Genomic DNA, 12171 nt, shown 5'->3' with positions numbered 1-12171 from the left:
TATTTTTTATTGTCATTACGTCATTGGGAGAAACTGTAAATCAGTGCTAGTATTTCTTGTATCTACCAATACTGTACACTAGATGGACACCCAAGACTTTCAGTTGACAAATTTGTCTCTCCAAATCTCACAGCAGGGTCTTTTTTTTTTTTTTTTTTTTTTTTTAAGTTCCATATGTTGGATTTTTTTTTCTATGCCTAACATTCTTGAATTCACGTTCTTATCATTGTTTTTGATGTGAAAACATTTTGCACGTCCTTATGGTGAATATTTATCTGGAACTGTATTCTGTCTTCTATGCGTTTTTATTTCTTCTGTTTATTGTATAGACGTCTGTTTGTGTGGACACGTACAAACATGTCTGCTCCTGCAGAGACAGTTTTCATCCATGTAAACCTAAACATTGTATTTCTCATCTATAATCAGATTCCTTTTTGTGTTACATTCTTTTGTTGCCTTGTCATATCTTAGAACTCTGTGCTATCTTTTTATTTTATTTTTTTTTTTTGCTTTAGCAATCACCAAATATAAATATGCGATTTCATTAGGTATTTCTTTCATTTATCAAGTTTATTCAAAATGCATTTGCTTATTTAGCATTTTGCTCATAGTATTTGTTACATATTCATTTTGGACTGTATATGTTTAAGTGTCTGTGTTTTGGAATGGGAAGCATTATTACTACACTAACAAAAGCTTCTGTGGGTGCATAAATTCTGTTTCCTATATTAAAGATTATACCATGGCCACAGAAAATAGAAATCAAATTTCTGGAAGCTGTGCATTTGTTCCTTACATAGGGACAGTTCTAAATCACATTTTTTAAATCGAGATTACAAAATAATTTTTCGAAAATTTAAAACAAAAATACATAGTTTAGTCCTGTTTTTAAGCAACATCTCTTGATGCAAACACTATATCCTGATGCAAAAAAAAAAAAAAAAAAACACTGATCAGCCATAACATTGAAACCACGTACTTAATACTGTGTAGATCACGGTTTGCTGTGGTATCTGGCACTAAGACAATAGCGGAGGATTCTTTGTCTTGTAAGTGGCTAGGTGGAGCGTCCATGGATCAGAATTGTTGTCCAGCACATTCCATAGATGTTTAAGCGGATTAAGATCTGAAGACCACACTTTGAACTTTTTGTCATTTACCTTAAATCATTTGTCAACAATATTTAAAAGCCATGAAGTAGTGTACTTGGTTGTACTTGCAGTAAGGTTTAGGGAGGTGGTAGGTGTAAACGTGACATCCGCACGAACACCAGGATCCACGGTTTCCCAGCAGAACATTTTCCAGAGCATCCTGCTTTCTTCCCACAGTGCATCCTGTTGCCCTTTCTACCGCAGGTAAGCAACACACAAAACCCACCTTCTACATGATCTAAAAGAAAAACATAATTCAACAGATCAAGTCTCTTTATTTATTTATTCCATGGTTCAGTTCTGATGCACATATGCCCATTGTGGCCACACTGACCAGCCTTCACCTTTCCATCAATGCCACATTAACATTTTAGCAATTTGTGCTGTAGATCTCCTTTAGAATTAAAGCAGATGGGCTAGATTTCACTTCTCATGCAGTGAGTCATAGGTTACCTGTTCACCAGGTGGCCTTCCTAAGACTTTTTTGGTACATACTATCCATTGCATGTCAGGAACATCCCACAAGACCTTATGATTTGAAGATACTGCAACCTAGTTATCTAGCCATTGGCTTTTTAAACTTGCTTACAGCCTTACACTTGCCCATTTTCCTGCTTGCAACACAAGCAGTCATTGAGAACCAACTGTTCACTTGCTGCCTAATACCTATAACGAGATAATCAATGTTATTCTGTTATTCGTTAGTGTTAATATATAATATTATAGCTGGTTTAACAGTATTTATCTGCTTGGCTGCAGTGTTCTACAGGCCACATTGTTGAGTAACAGCCATGCTTATTGATTTAATGTGTAGTTGTATCATTTGATATCCTCAATTATTTATATGCTAACATATATTTTGCAGCATTACCAGGCTTAGTTAAAATTTATATACAAGAATCAATTCTTTCTAAAGGTGTGGGGAAAATGCTTTGCTTTGACTGATTAACCTTTCTCATTAACATACTACCAAGTTCACTACATCAAGGGAATGTAATTATATGTTACATTCTTAAAATGCATCAATTTTTTAAAAACGTACAGTTTTGGATACTAACAATACAATTAAACAAATCAGAAATCATGTGCAATATACGGGTCCAGGTGTAAGTGCTACTCTCTGTTACGGTCATCCTAAACTGAGTTTTCCTCTCATTTATCTCTCAAATAATCTGTTGTTTAAAAATGCTTATTACTTCTTTTGCAATCCATAGCCTTGCATGTGGTTGTGTTTGTATATTCTTGTATATACATAAAAAAGAGACAATTGCTGTTACTAAGAACATAACACCAGAAAACATGTGTGACAGCTGTGATGTGCAAAAAGGTGAGACCAGAATAGAGCTTTCTGACCAAAACTCTTGCGTTTGGTGCAAAGCTAACACACCCATCCTACAGTGTACAATATGCAAGTATGGTAAGTGTGGTGGCAGCATCATTCAGTGAGGATGCTTTTCATTGGGGGGAAAAAACTTAAAAAGATGTACTGCAATAGAACCTGCTTCAGTCTGTAAAAAACGAAGTAAAAAGATATTTTGTGGAAAAGGTGTTCTGGTAGCATGGTATAGACAGGACAAAAACTCCTTCAACTGTTGAGCAGTGAAGATGACATTATTTCAGAATTGTTCAATTGTTTATAAATTGTTCTCTAATTTTGATATCCAGTACTAGATGTAGATCTATATATACAGTGAGGAAATTAAGTATTTGAACACCCTGCTATTTTGCAAGTTCTCCCACTTAGACATCATGGAGGGGTCTGAAATTGTCATTGTAGGTGCATGTCCACTGTGAGAGACATAATCTAAAAAAAAAAAATTCAGAAATTACAATATATGATTTTTAAACTATTTATTTGTATGATACAGCTGCAAATAAGTATTTGAACACCTGTCTATCAGCTAGAATTCTGACCCTCAAAGACCTGTTAGTCTGCCTTTAAAATGTCCACCTCCACTACATTTATTATCCTAAATTAGATGCACCTGTTTGAGGTCGTTAGCTGCATAAAGACACCTGTCCACCCCATACAATCAGTAAGAATCCAACTACTAACATGGCCAAGACCAAAGAGCTAAACAAAGACACTAGAGACAAAATTGTACACCTCCACAAAGCTATAAAGGGCTACGGGGAAATTGCCAAGCAGCTTGGTGAAAAAAGGTCCATTGTTGGAGCAATCATTAGAAAATGGAAGAAGCTAAACATGACTGTCAATCTCCCTCGGACTGGGGCTCCATGCAAGATCTCACCTCATGGGGTCTCAATGATCCTAAGGTGAGAAATCAGCCCAGAACTACACGGGAGGAGCTGGTCAATGACCTGAAAAGAGCTGGGACCACCATTTCCAAGGTTACTGTTGGTAATACACTAAGACGTCATCGTTTGAAATCATGCATGGCACGGAAGGTTCCCCTGCTTAAACCAGCACATGTCCAGGCACGTCTTAAGTTTGCCAATGACCATTTGGATGATCCAGAGGAGTCATGGGAGAAAGTCATGTGGTCGGATGAGACCAAAATAGAACTTTTGGGTCATAATTCCACTAAACGTGTTTGGAGGAAGAAGAATGATGAGTACCATCCCAAGAACACCATCCCTACTGTAAAGCATGGGGGTGGTAGCATCATGCTTTGGGGGTGTTTTTCTGCACATGGGACAGGGCGACTGCACTGTATTAAGGAGAGGATGACCGGGGCCATGTATTGCAAGATTTTGGGGAACAACCTCCTTCCCTCAGTTAGAGCATTGAAGATGGGTCGAGGCTGGGTCTTCCAACATGACAATAAACCGAAGCACACAGCCAGGATAACCAAGGAGTGGCTCTGTAAGAAGCATATTAAGGTTCTGGTGTGGCCTAGCCAGTCTCCAGACCTAAACCCAATAGAGAATGTTTGGAGGGAGCTCAAACTCCGTGTTTCTCAGCGACAGGCCAGAAACCTGACTGATCTAGAGAAGATCTGTGTGGAGGAGTGGGCTAAAATCCCTCCTGCAGTGTGTGCAAACCTGGTGAAAAACTACAGGAAACGTTTGACCTCTGTAACTGCAAACAAAGGCTACTGTACCAAATATTAACATTGACTTTCTCAGGTGTTCAAATACTTATTTGCAGCTGTATCATACAAATAGTTAAAAAATCATATATTGTGATTTCTGGATTTTTTTTTTTTAGATTATGTCTCTCACAGTGGACATGCACCTACGATGACAATTTCAGACCCCTTCATGATTTTCAAAATAGCAGGGTGTTCAAATACTTATTTTCCTTACTGTATATATACAGACCACTGGGTGGTGCTTGGGTTGGGTGGCTGATTAAAGGAAACATAATAGGAAAGGCCAACAACACCAGCATCGGCAAACACAGGTAAGTTTTAAAAACATAAGACCTGACAAAAAATAAAAATAAAATACAGCTTTAAAGCATGTATATGTTTGCTTGTTAGGCAGAGTGCAAATTATTGTCAGGGGATGAAATTGAAGTGGATGTGTTTGCATGTGTGAAAAAGTGGTATGCTAATAGTGTGTGTGTGTGTGCACCCACATTACCTCAGCAGGGGGTAACGGAAGGATGAAAGAGGTAAGTGTGGTGTTCCTATGTGCATGTTTTTGCTGCGCTAACCAACAGTACAGGTCACTTTGTCACATTACCTTCCCCCTCTACAAGCCATGAACTGTTCAGTTACCAAGACAGGTAGTTGGCTATCTTGTTCTTGGGCCCAGGCTGATGTCGAGCCTTAAATTAGTAGGGTTGCAGAGAGATACCAACTGGTCACTCGAGAGTTGTGATCATTCATAATGTGGATGCATGTCAGGGTTTGGTGATCTATCTCTAGGATGAATTCTCTTCCAAGTAAGGACTCTCCAATGCCCACTTGATTGCCAGGTACTCTTTCTCTACTGTGGAATTTCGGGTCTCTCTTGGTAGCAACTTCCTGCTCAGGTACGCAATAGGCCTTTTTTCACCCACATCTCCATGGGCCAGGAATGCTCAAAATCCCACAGCCGAAGCATCCACCTGCACATTCAATACTTTTGTAAAATCTGAACTCTTGACGACTGGATGAGAACACATTTGTCCTTTCAACGCGTTAAAGGCTCTTTCACACTCCTCGGTCCAGCAAATCGGATTTTTGTCCTCTTTGAAGAGCAGTAGTCGGGAATGAATTGATACGGTCCCACAAGCCCCAAGAAAGACAGAACCTCTTTTTTGTGTAGGGTTTAGATGCCTCATCCAGGAAAACTTGTCAATAACTTTTGAAATTTCTGCCTTTAGTGGTGCCACCAGCCTCTTAGGAACACAATATGGTCACTGCTAAGGTGTCTAATCAAGGAGGTGAATCCGGTGGTGTACCAGGTTGGTCCACCCAGGCTTCTGACAGAACAACGAGGGGTAGTGGTTTAGAGGATGGTGTAGCTCAGCCCGTTTGGGCTAATCCAGATAAACCAGATTGATGCCTGCTGGCTGTACTGGTTCTTTCACCTTCGGTTCTGACTGCTCTTGGTTGCTGCTCAGGGTGCAGTTTCGGCCCCCTGATCCTCTTCTATTTCATGAATTAGCATTGATATCTCAGGTTTGCTGGGTGGCTATTTCCACTCCTTCAGCAGGTTAATGTGGTAGGTTTGTGTAGCCTTGCCTCTGTCAGGATGATAAATCTCATATGTCACTGGTCCACTTCATTAGCAGGTTGTTCGTTGACATTCTCTTGATCCATTTTTCCTGTAGCGCTCCAGGCGGTCTCTCATTTCAGGACAAATTGGACAATGCACTTCTCAGACTTCACCTCAGTCGATGAAAGGGCTTCCCAACTCCTTCGCAAGAGATCCAATGGCCCTTGGACCTGACAACCATACAGAAGCTCAAATGGAGAAAAGCCTGTTGATGCTTGAGGGACCTCCCTGTAGGCAAAAAGCAAAAATGGTAGCCATTTGTCCCTTCCAGTGTCTAGAATCCAGTGTTTGGTTAAAGCGCTCCACCAGTCCATCAATCTGGGGATGATATGGGGTGGTCTTCATTGCGGTGATGCCTAGCTGCCGATGCAGCAGTTTCATCAGCCATGAGGTGAAATTAGTCCCTTGATTGGCCAGGATTTCATCTGGTATCCCCACTCTGCAGAACAGCTGGACGAGGGCATTGATAATCTTGGGTGTAGTGATGGAACAAAGAGGGAAAGCCTCAGGATACCTTGCAGAATAATCGCTAATGACTAGGATGTATTGGTGCCATGCACTGCTTTTTTCGAAGGGGCCAACAATGTCCATGCCGATTCACTGAAAAAGGACATATATCACAGGTAGAGGTAATTGAGGTGCCCTATCCTGTCTGCGCACAGCACTAGTTTTCTGGCATGTGGGGCATGTGGTGCAATAAATCTGTACATCACTGGACATAGAGGGCCAAGTAAACTTTTGCAAGTGTATGTTTTCTAAAGGGCCATATGTCCTGCTCATGGAATACTGTGTGCTAGGTACAAAACGATGGGACGACAACATGTAGGGACAACCAACTGGCTACATTCAGGGGTTTTAACATTTTTTTATAACATTTTTCCATAACATTCTAAAATATTTTCTGCGACCTTCCAGTCATGAACCTCAAGACTCTCAGTTTGGATCTCAGGGCCTGGGGTACCAAGAACCTTTTCAAGTCGTCGTTGGCGACTTGTCTATCCGGGGACCTTTTACCGCCTTGCAACAGACTATGGTGCAAGTCTGGCAATGGCTGCAGACCTGTTTCAACCTGGGCACGTGTTACAACAGGAGAAGCAACTTTAACATGGCCAGAAGTGGTACGTCTCTCCCCAAGATCATGTCAGCAGGCAAGTCATCAACAACTGCCACATTCAGTAAATATGTTTGGTCTGGTACACGTACATTAACTTCTGTTTGAGGGTACGGCTTCACATCTCTATAAGCTTATTGAACACTGACACAAGTGGCAAATGGAACATGTGACATGTGATTTCTTTTGAGTAATGATAATGATAAAGAGTAGTGTCTAAGAGAGCACCAGTATCTTCCTCCTTAGAGACATAAAACCCAGTTAATTTGGATTTCCGGACCGTACACACTGTTGCTTTGTGACCCGGCTGTTGCCAATAAAAGCAAACAAGTCTTTTTTTTTTTTTAAGCTATTTTCTGTACCTAAATGACATTTATTTCCACATGAGATTCGGCGGAGTCACTGGCAGAACTTTTAGGGTTGCCTCTAGTCCTGTTGTCGGCTTGTGTTCCTTTACCCATACTCGGATTTCATAGGGAAGAACTCAAAGTAACTGTTTCAGGACTATTTTATCACTGATTTATTCTTTGGTATGCAGCTCAGGCCTTACCCAACGACAGTACAAGTTCCGCAGCTGATGGTAAGTTTCAGTCAGTGACTCCCCTGCTGGAGAAGACAAAGCACGGAACCGATGATGGTAGGTCTCTGGAGAGATGTTAAACTTTAACAATAGTGCCTCCTTCAGGTCGGCATAAATCTCTCCTCTGTCCTCATCCATAACCAGGTATGCCTCCAAGGCCTGCCCGGTTAACAGTGGAAAAGTTGAACAAGACGATAACACCACTCATCGTTTCTAAAAAGATGGCACCGCAGATGGCAGCCACGGCACGACTCTCTCTAGTACTTTCTTTCTTTTTGTTTATTGTCTGTGTGTTTGGTTACCCTACCCTAATAACTTATACTAAGAAAGGACTGCTTAACATCGGGCAGTTCATTCCAGACACTTTTTCACCAGTTTTACAAACCCAGAAATTTTTTTGAGATCTTAGTTAGAGGTGGTCTAGTGGTTAGGATGCGGCGCTCTCACCGCTGCGGCCCGGGTTCGATCCCCGGTCAGGGAACCGACCCTAGCCACTCTTAGTGCCGGTCCCAAGCCCGGATAAATGGGGAGGGCTGCGTTAGAAAGGGCATCCAGTGTAAAAACATGTGCCAAAACAAACATGCGGAGGATCCGCTGTGGCGAGCCCTAATGGGAGAAGCTGAAAGAAAGTTTTTAGCTAGAGAAGCAGCTACTTTCTATGGTACATGGAGAAGACCCGCTTCCCCCGCCGGCGCGCTAGTAAAGCTACGACAGGGGATTTAGAACTGCGCTCCCATCAATTCACCTGGCGAACTTCCGCTCACTGCCAAACAAAATGGACAAACTGACTCTTCTTAACAGAACAAACAAAGACTTTGCATGCTCCGCTGCTCTCTGTTTTACCGAAACTTTTCTCAGTCACTCAATCACGGACAGCGGATTACTTCTCTCGGGCTTCCACACCGAACGGATTGCGTAACGGAGGTATCGGGGAAAACGAAAGGTGCTGGAATCTGCTTTTACATTAACGAACGTTGGTGTACAGATGTCACAGTGCTGAATAAATACTGCAGCCCAAACTTGGAATCACTGTTTATAAACTGTAAACCGTTTTACTCACCGCGGAAAGGCCTGCAAGATATCACAAACTACAGGAGACCACCCCTTCCCACTGAAGCAAACAAAAACCTCGCTGACGACCTCAACACCTTCTACTGCAGGTTTTTGAACAATATCTTCACACCTCTCATCCAACCCAGCACAATGTCTGCCCTATTACACCTCTGGGAACCCCTCTTACAACTCCTCCCATCACTCAAGTTGTGCTCACGATTTGTGAAGAGGATGTGCATTGGCTCTTTTGGAGACAGAAGACAAGGAAAGCTCCCGGCCCAGACGGTGTCTCCCCCTCCTGTCTCAAAGCATGTGCTGACCAACTGGCTCCCATCTTCACCTATATCCATCTATCAACAGATCACTGGAGCTGTGTGAGGTCCCCTCCTGCTTTAAACTCTCCACAATCATCCCGGTCCCCAAGAAACCATCCATTACTGGACTGAATAACTACAGGCCTGTCACTCTGAAATCTGTCGTCATGACGACCTTTAAAAAGCTGGTATTGGCCTACCTAAAGAAGGTGACAGAACAGCTGCTGGATCCCCTACAGTTTGCATACTGAGCAAACAGGTCCATGGATGACGCAGTCAACATGGGGCTGAACTACATTCTGCAACACCTTGTCTGCCCAGGAACATATGCCCGGATTCTGTTTGTTGACTTCAGTTTAGCTTTCAATACAATAATTCCGGGAATTCTCCACTCCAAACTCCTAAACCTCACTATACCCCCTGCCATCTGTCAGTGGATCACCAGCTTCCTGACAACGACTGCACATCAAGTAACCCAACTGTTAAACTCCTGAAATTTGCAGATGACACCATGCTCATCAGACTCATCCAAGATGGCGACGAGTCTGCATATGAGCAGGAGGTAAAGCAGCTGGTGCTATGGTGCAGTCAGAACAACCTAGAGCTAAACACTCAAAATTGTGGAGATGATAGTGGACTTTAGGAAACACCCTTCAACACTACTCCCCCTCACAATATCCAACAGCCCTGTGTAATCTGTGGAGAACTTCAAGTTTCTGGGCACTACAATTTCATAAGACCTGAAATGGAAATCCAACATAAACTTCATTCTAAAAAAGGCCCAGCAGAGGATGTACTTTCTATGCCAATTAAGGAAGTACGGTCTGCCACAGGAGTTGTTGATACACCAAGCTAACCAACAGTACAGGTCACTTTATTAAAGCCCACTTGAACACATTTGTCACAGCTCTGACAAGGGCATCACACACAAAAGCGCATACTTGCACCAATATGTTTTGACTTTTGTAAATAATGTCATGCCTCAAAATATCAGTCAAATCATCAAGATTTAAGAACTCAAATATACACTTTGGCTTTTTCATACCACGGTAAAGGTCTCAAAGCAGCTTTACACAGAAAATGTGGTGATTAAAAATGAATATGTTCTTTATAAGTAAGTTTGTCCCTGATGAGCAAGCCGGTGGCGACTGTGGCAAGGAAAAACTCCCCGAGATGGCATAAGGAAGAAACCTTGAGAGGAACCAGACTCAAGAAGGAACCCATCCTCATCTGGGTTGCACCAAATGTCCATTTATAGCAGATCACCTGATCATTATCTTTTCTCTGCTTGTGTTCTATATGGTGGATGTTCAGCCTGGACACAGTCATTAGGCAACAAAATGTGAAATTAGTTTTTTTTACTAATATATTGCATTTTCTCAGTCGATTTGGAGCATTTCTCGAATCATCCTTAAGATTTGCAAATCAGTAAGTGCATTCTCAAAAGAATGTGAACAAACAGCACAATGCATTGGATTTCTTGCAAAAGCCTGTTTTTTTTCTCAAAATCCTTAGTACTTCTTTCAAAATTAAGTATTTGTGTCAATGAACATATCATTGCCATCAAAATACCAAGTCCTTTTATCATTGTTTACGAACAAGATAGTCAAAATGTTTAGTCATTTTTTCAATATGACACGGCTTTATTTTAGTATTACCTGATGTAAACTCTGTTTTGCATTACAAGTATTAAAAATGCACGAGGCTGAATTGGCAAATATGAATTTTAACAGCAAAAATTTACACATTACTGTATGTTGGATATTGATTGTAAGAGACTGGACAGGATTCATTTTTTCAATTTTTCTTTACTGATGGACTGTTAAAAAATTTACAAAATAATGTCATTGTGATAGAAAATAAAAAGACACAAATTAAAATTCCAAAAGGTAAACATAGGAAACACTTCTTAGGCAGAACTGTGCATGCCGCACTATACAGTGCAATCTGTCTCCTTGATGTCCCAGTCTGTCAGGCCACAGATTTTCATCCACATCACAACAGATATCCTCCCTTGCAATACAGCATGGAAAAAAATCTTCTAGAATGTCTTATCCAACCTCTGCAGGCTTCTGCTGTGATGTCCTCACATGCTGCATCCATTGCAGCCAGCAGGGTATGTGGCTGGCAATCATAAACCTTCCACCTCCATGCTGAATAGAACTCCTCAGTTGGGTTGAGGAATGGGGAATAGGGTGGGAGAAATTGCATCAGCATCCTGTTATGGGTCAGAAACCATTGCCTGATGGTGTTTGAGTGATGGAAACAGACATTATCCCAAAGTATCACATACTTTGGTAAATCATCTCGAAATGGACCCCTCTTGTCATCAGGGATGAGAGCCCTATAGAGGGTATCTAAGAAGGTGAGAAGATGCTGTGTGTTGTATGGGCCTATACGGGGAATATGAGATAGCACACCCTGTTCTGACATAGCAGCACACATAGTGATATTTCCTCCTATACACACACTTACAGTAACAGCACAGTCCACACTGGTGGATTACATACCTGTTCTGTCTACGAAATGTTTGAATTATTGAAGACACAGTTGATCTCCCAATATTCGGCTGTACCCTCTGACCTGCCTCAGCCATTGTGAGGCCATGATTGACAACATGGTCCACAAGAGTGGCTCTAATTTCATCAGAAATGTGTCTATGTCTCTGGCCTCTTCTTCTTCTTCCTCTATTTTGCCTCCTTACCCTTCCAGCATGCATCCTTATTCTTGGCTCTCGATCATGTTTATTTCCTAGTTGTTCATCCATTTTCAACATTTGTAAGTCTGTGTTTTGCTCTTTTTATATACACTCGCCAATTGAAGGTTCACGAGATTCAGCCTTGACCTATTTTAGAGAACTAGTTGATTATTGGTTGATCTGAAAGTGAACACGCCCCTTCATTAGTGACATTCAAGGTTCATCTGCACAATTCATCAAGACGCATTTACCAAAAAAGTTTAATAGAACTGTGATGAAGAGCTTGACAAATTTTTACAACTGGTTTACCCATTTTGCACTTAATTACTTATGCAATGAACTGATGCCTAAATGTTTTGGGGGTTAAGACCATTTAGGTGAAACTAGTATAATATATTTTGAACAACATGACATAAGCAACTGATAATGTAGGAAAACGCAGACACTTGTACACAATCAATTGAATGATGTACCAAAGCATTCGCAATTTGATCAAAGCAACGAGAAATGTTCGTATGAAGAGCACAAATGACTAAATGATGTGGAGTTTGAACAAGTAGTTTTGAGAATTTCATTTCTGATCTGAGAAATGC

Source organism: Silurus meridionalis, chromosome 1 (genome assembly GCF_014805685.1).
Source record: "Silurus meridionalis isolate SWU-2019-XX chromosome 1, ASM1480568v1, whole genome shotgun sequence".
Classification (NCBI taxonomy): Eukaryota; Metazoa; Chordata; class Actinopteri; order Siluriformes; family Siluridae; genus Silurus; species Silurus meridionalis.
The sequence above is the reverse complement of the archived record's forward strand: the minus strand, read 5'-3'. Positions refer to the sequence as shown.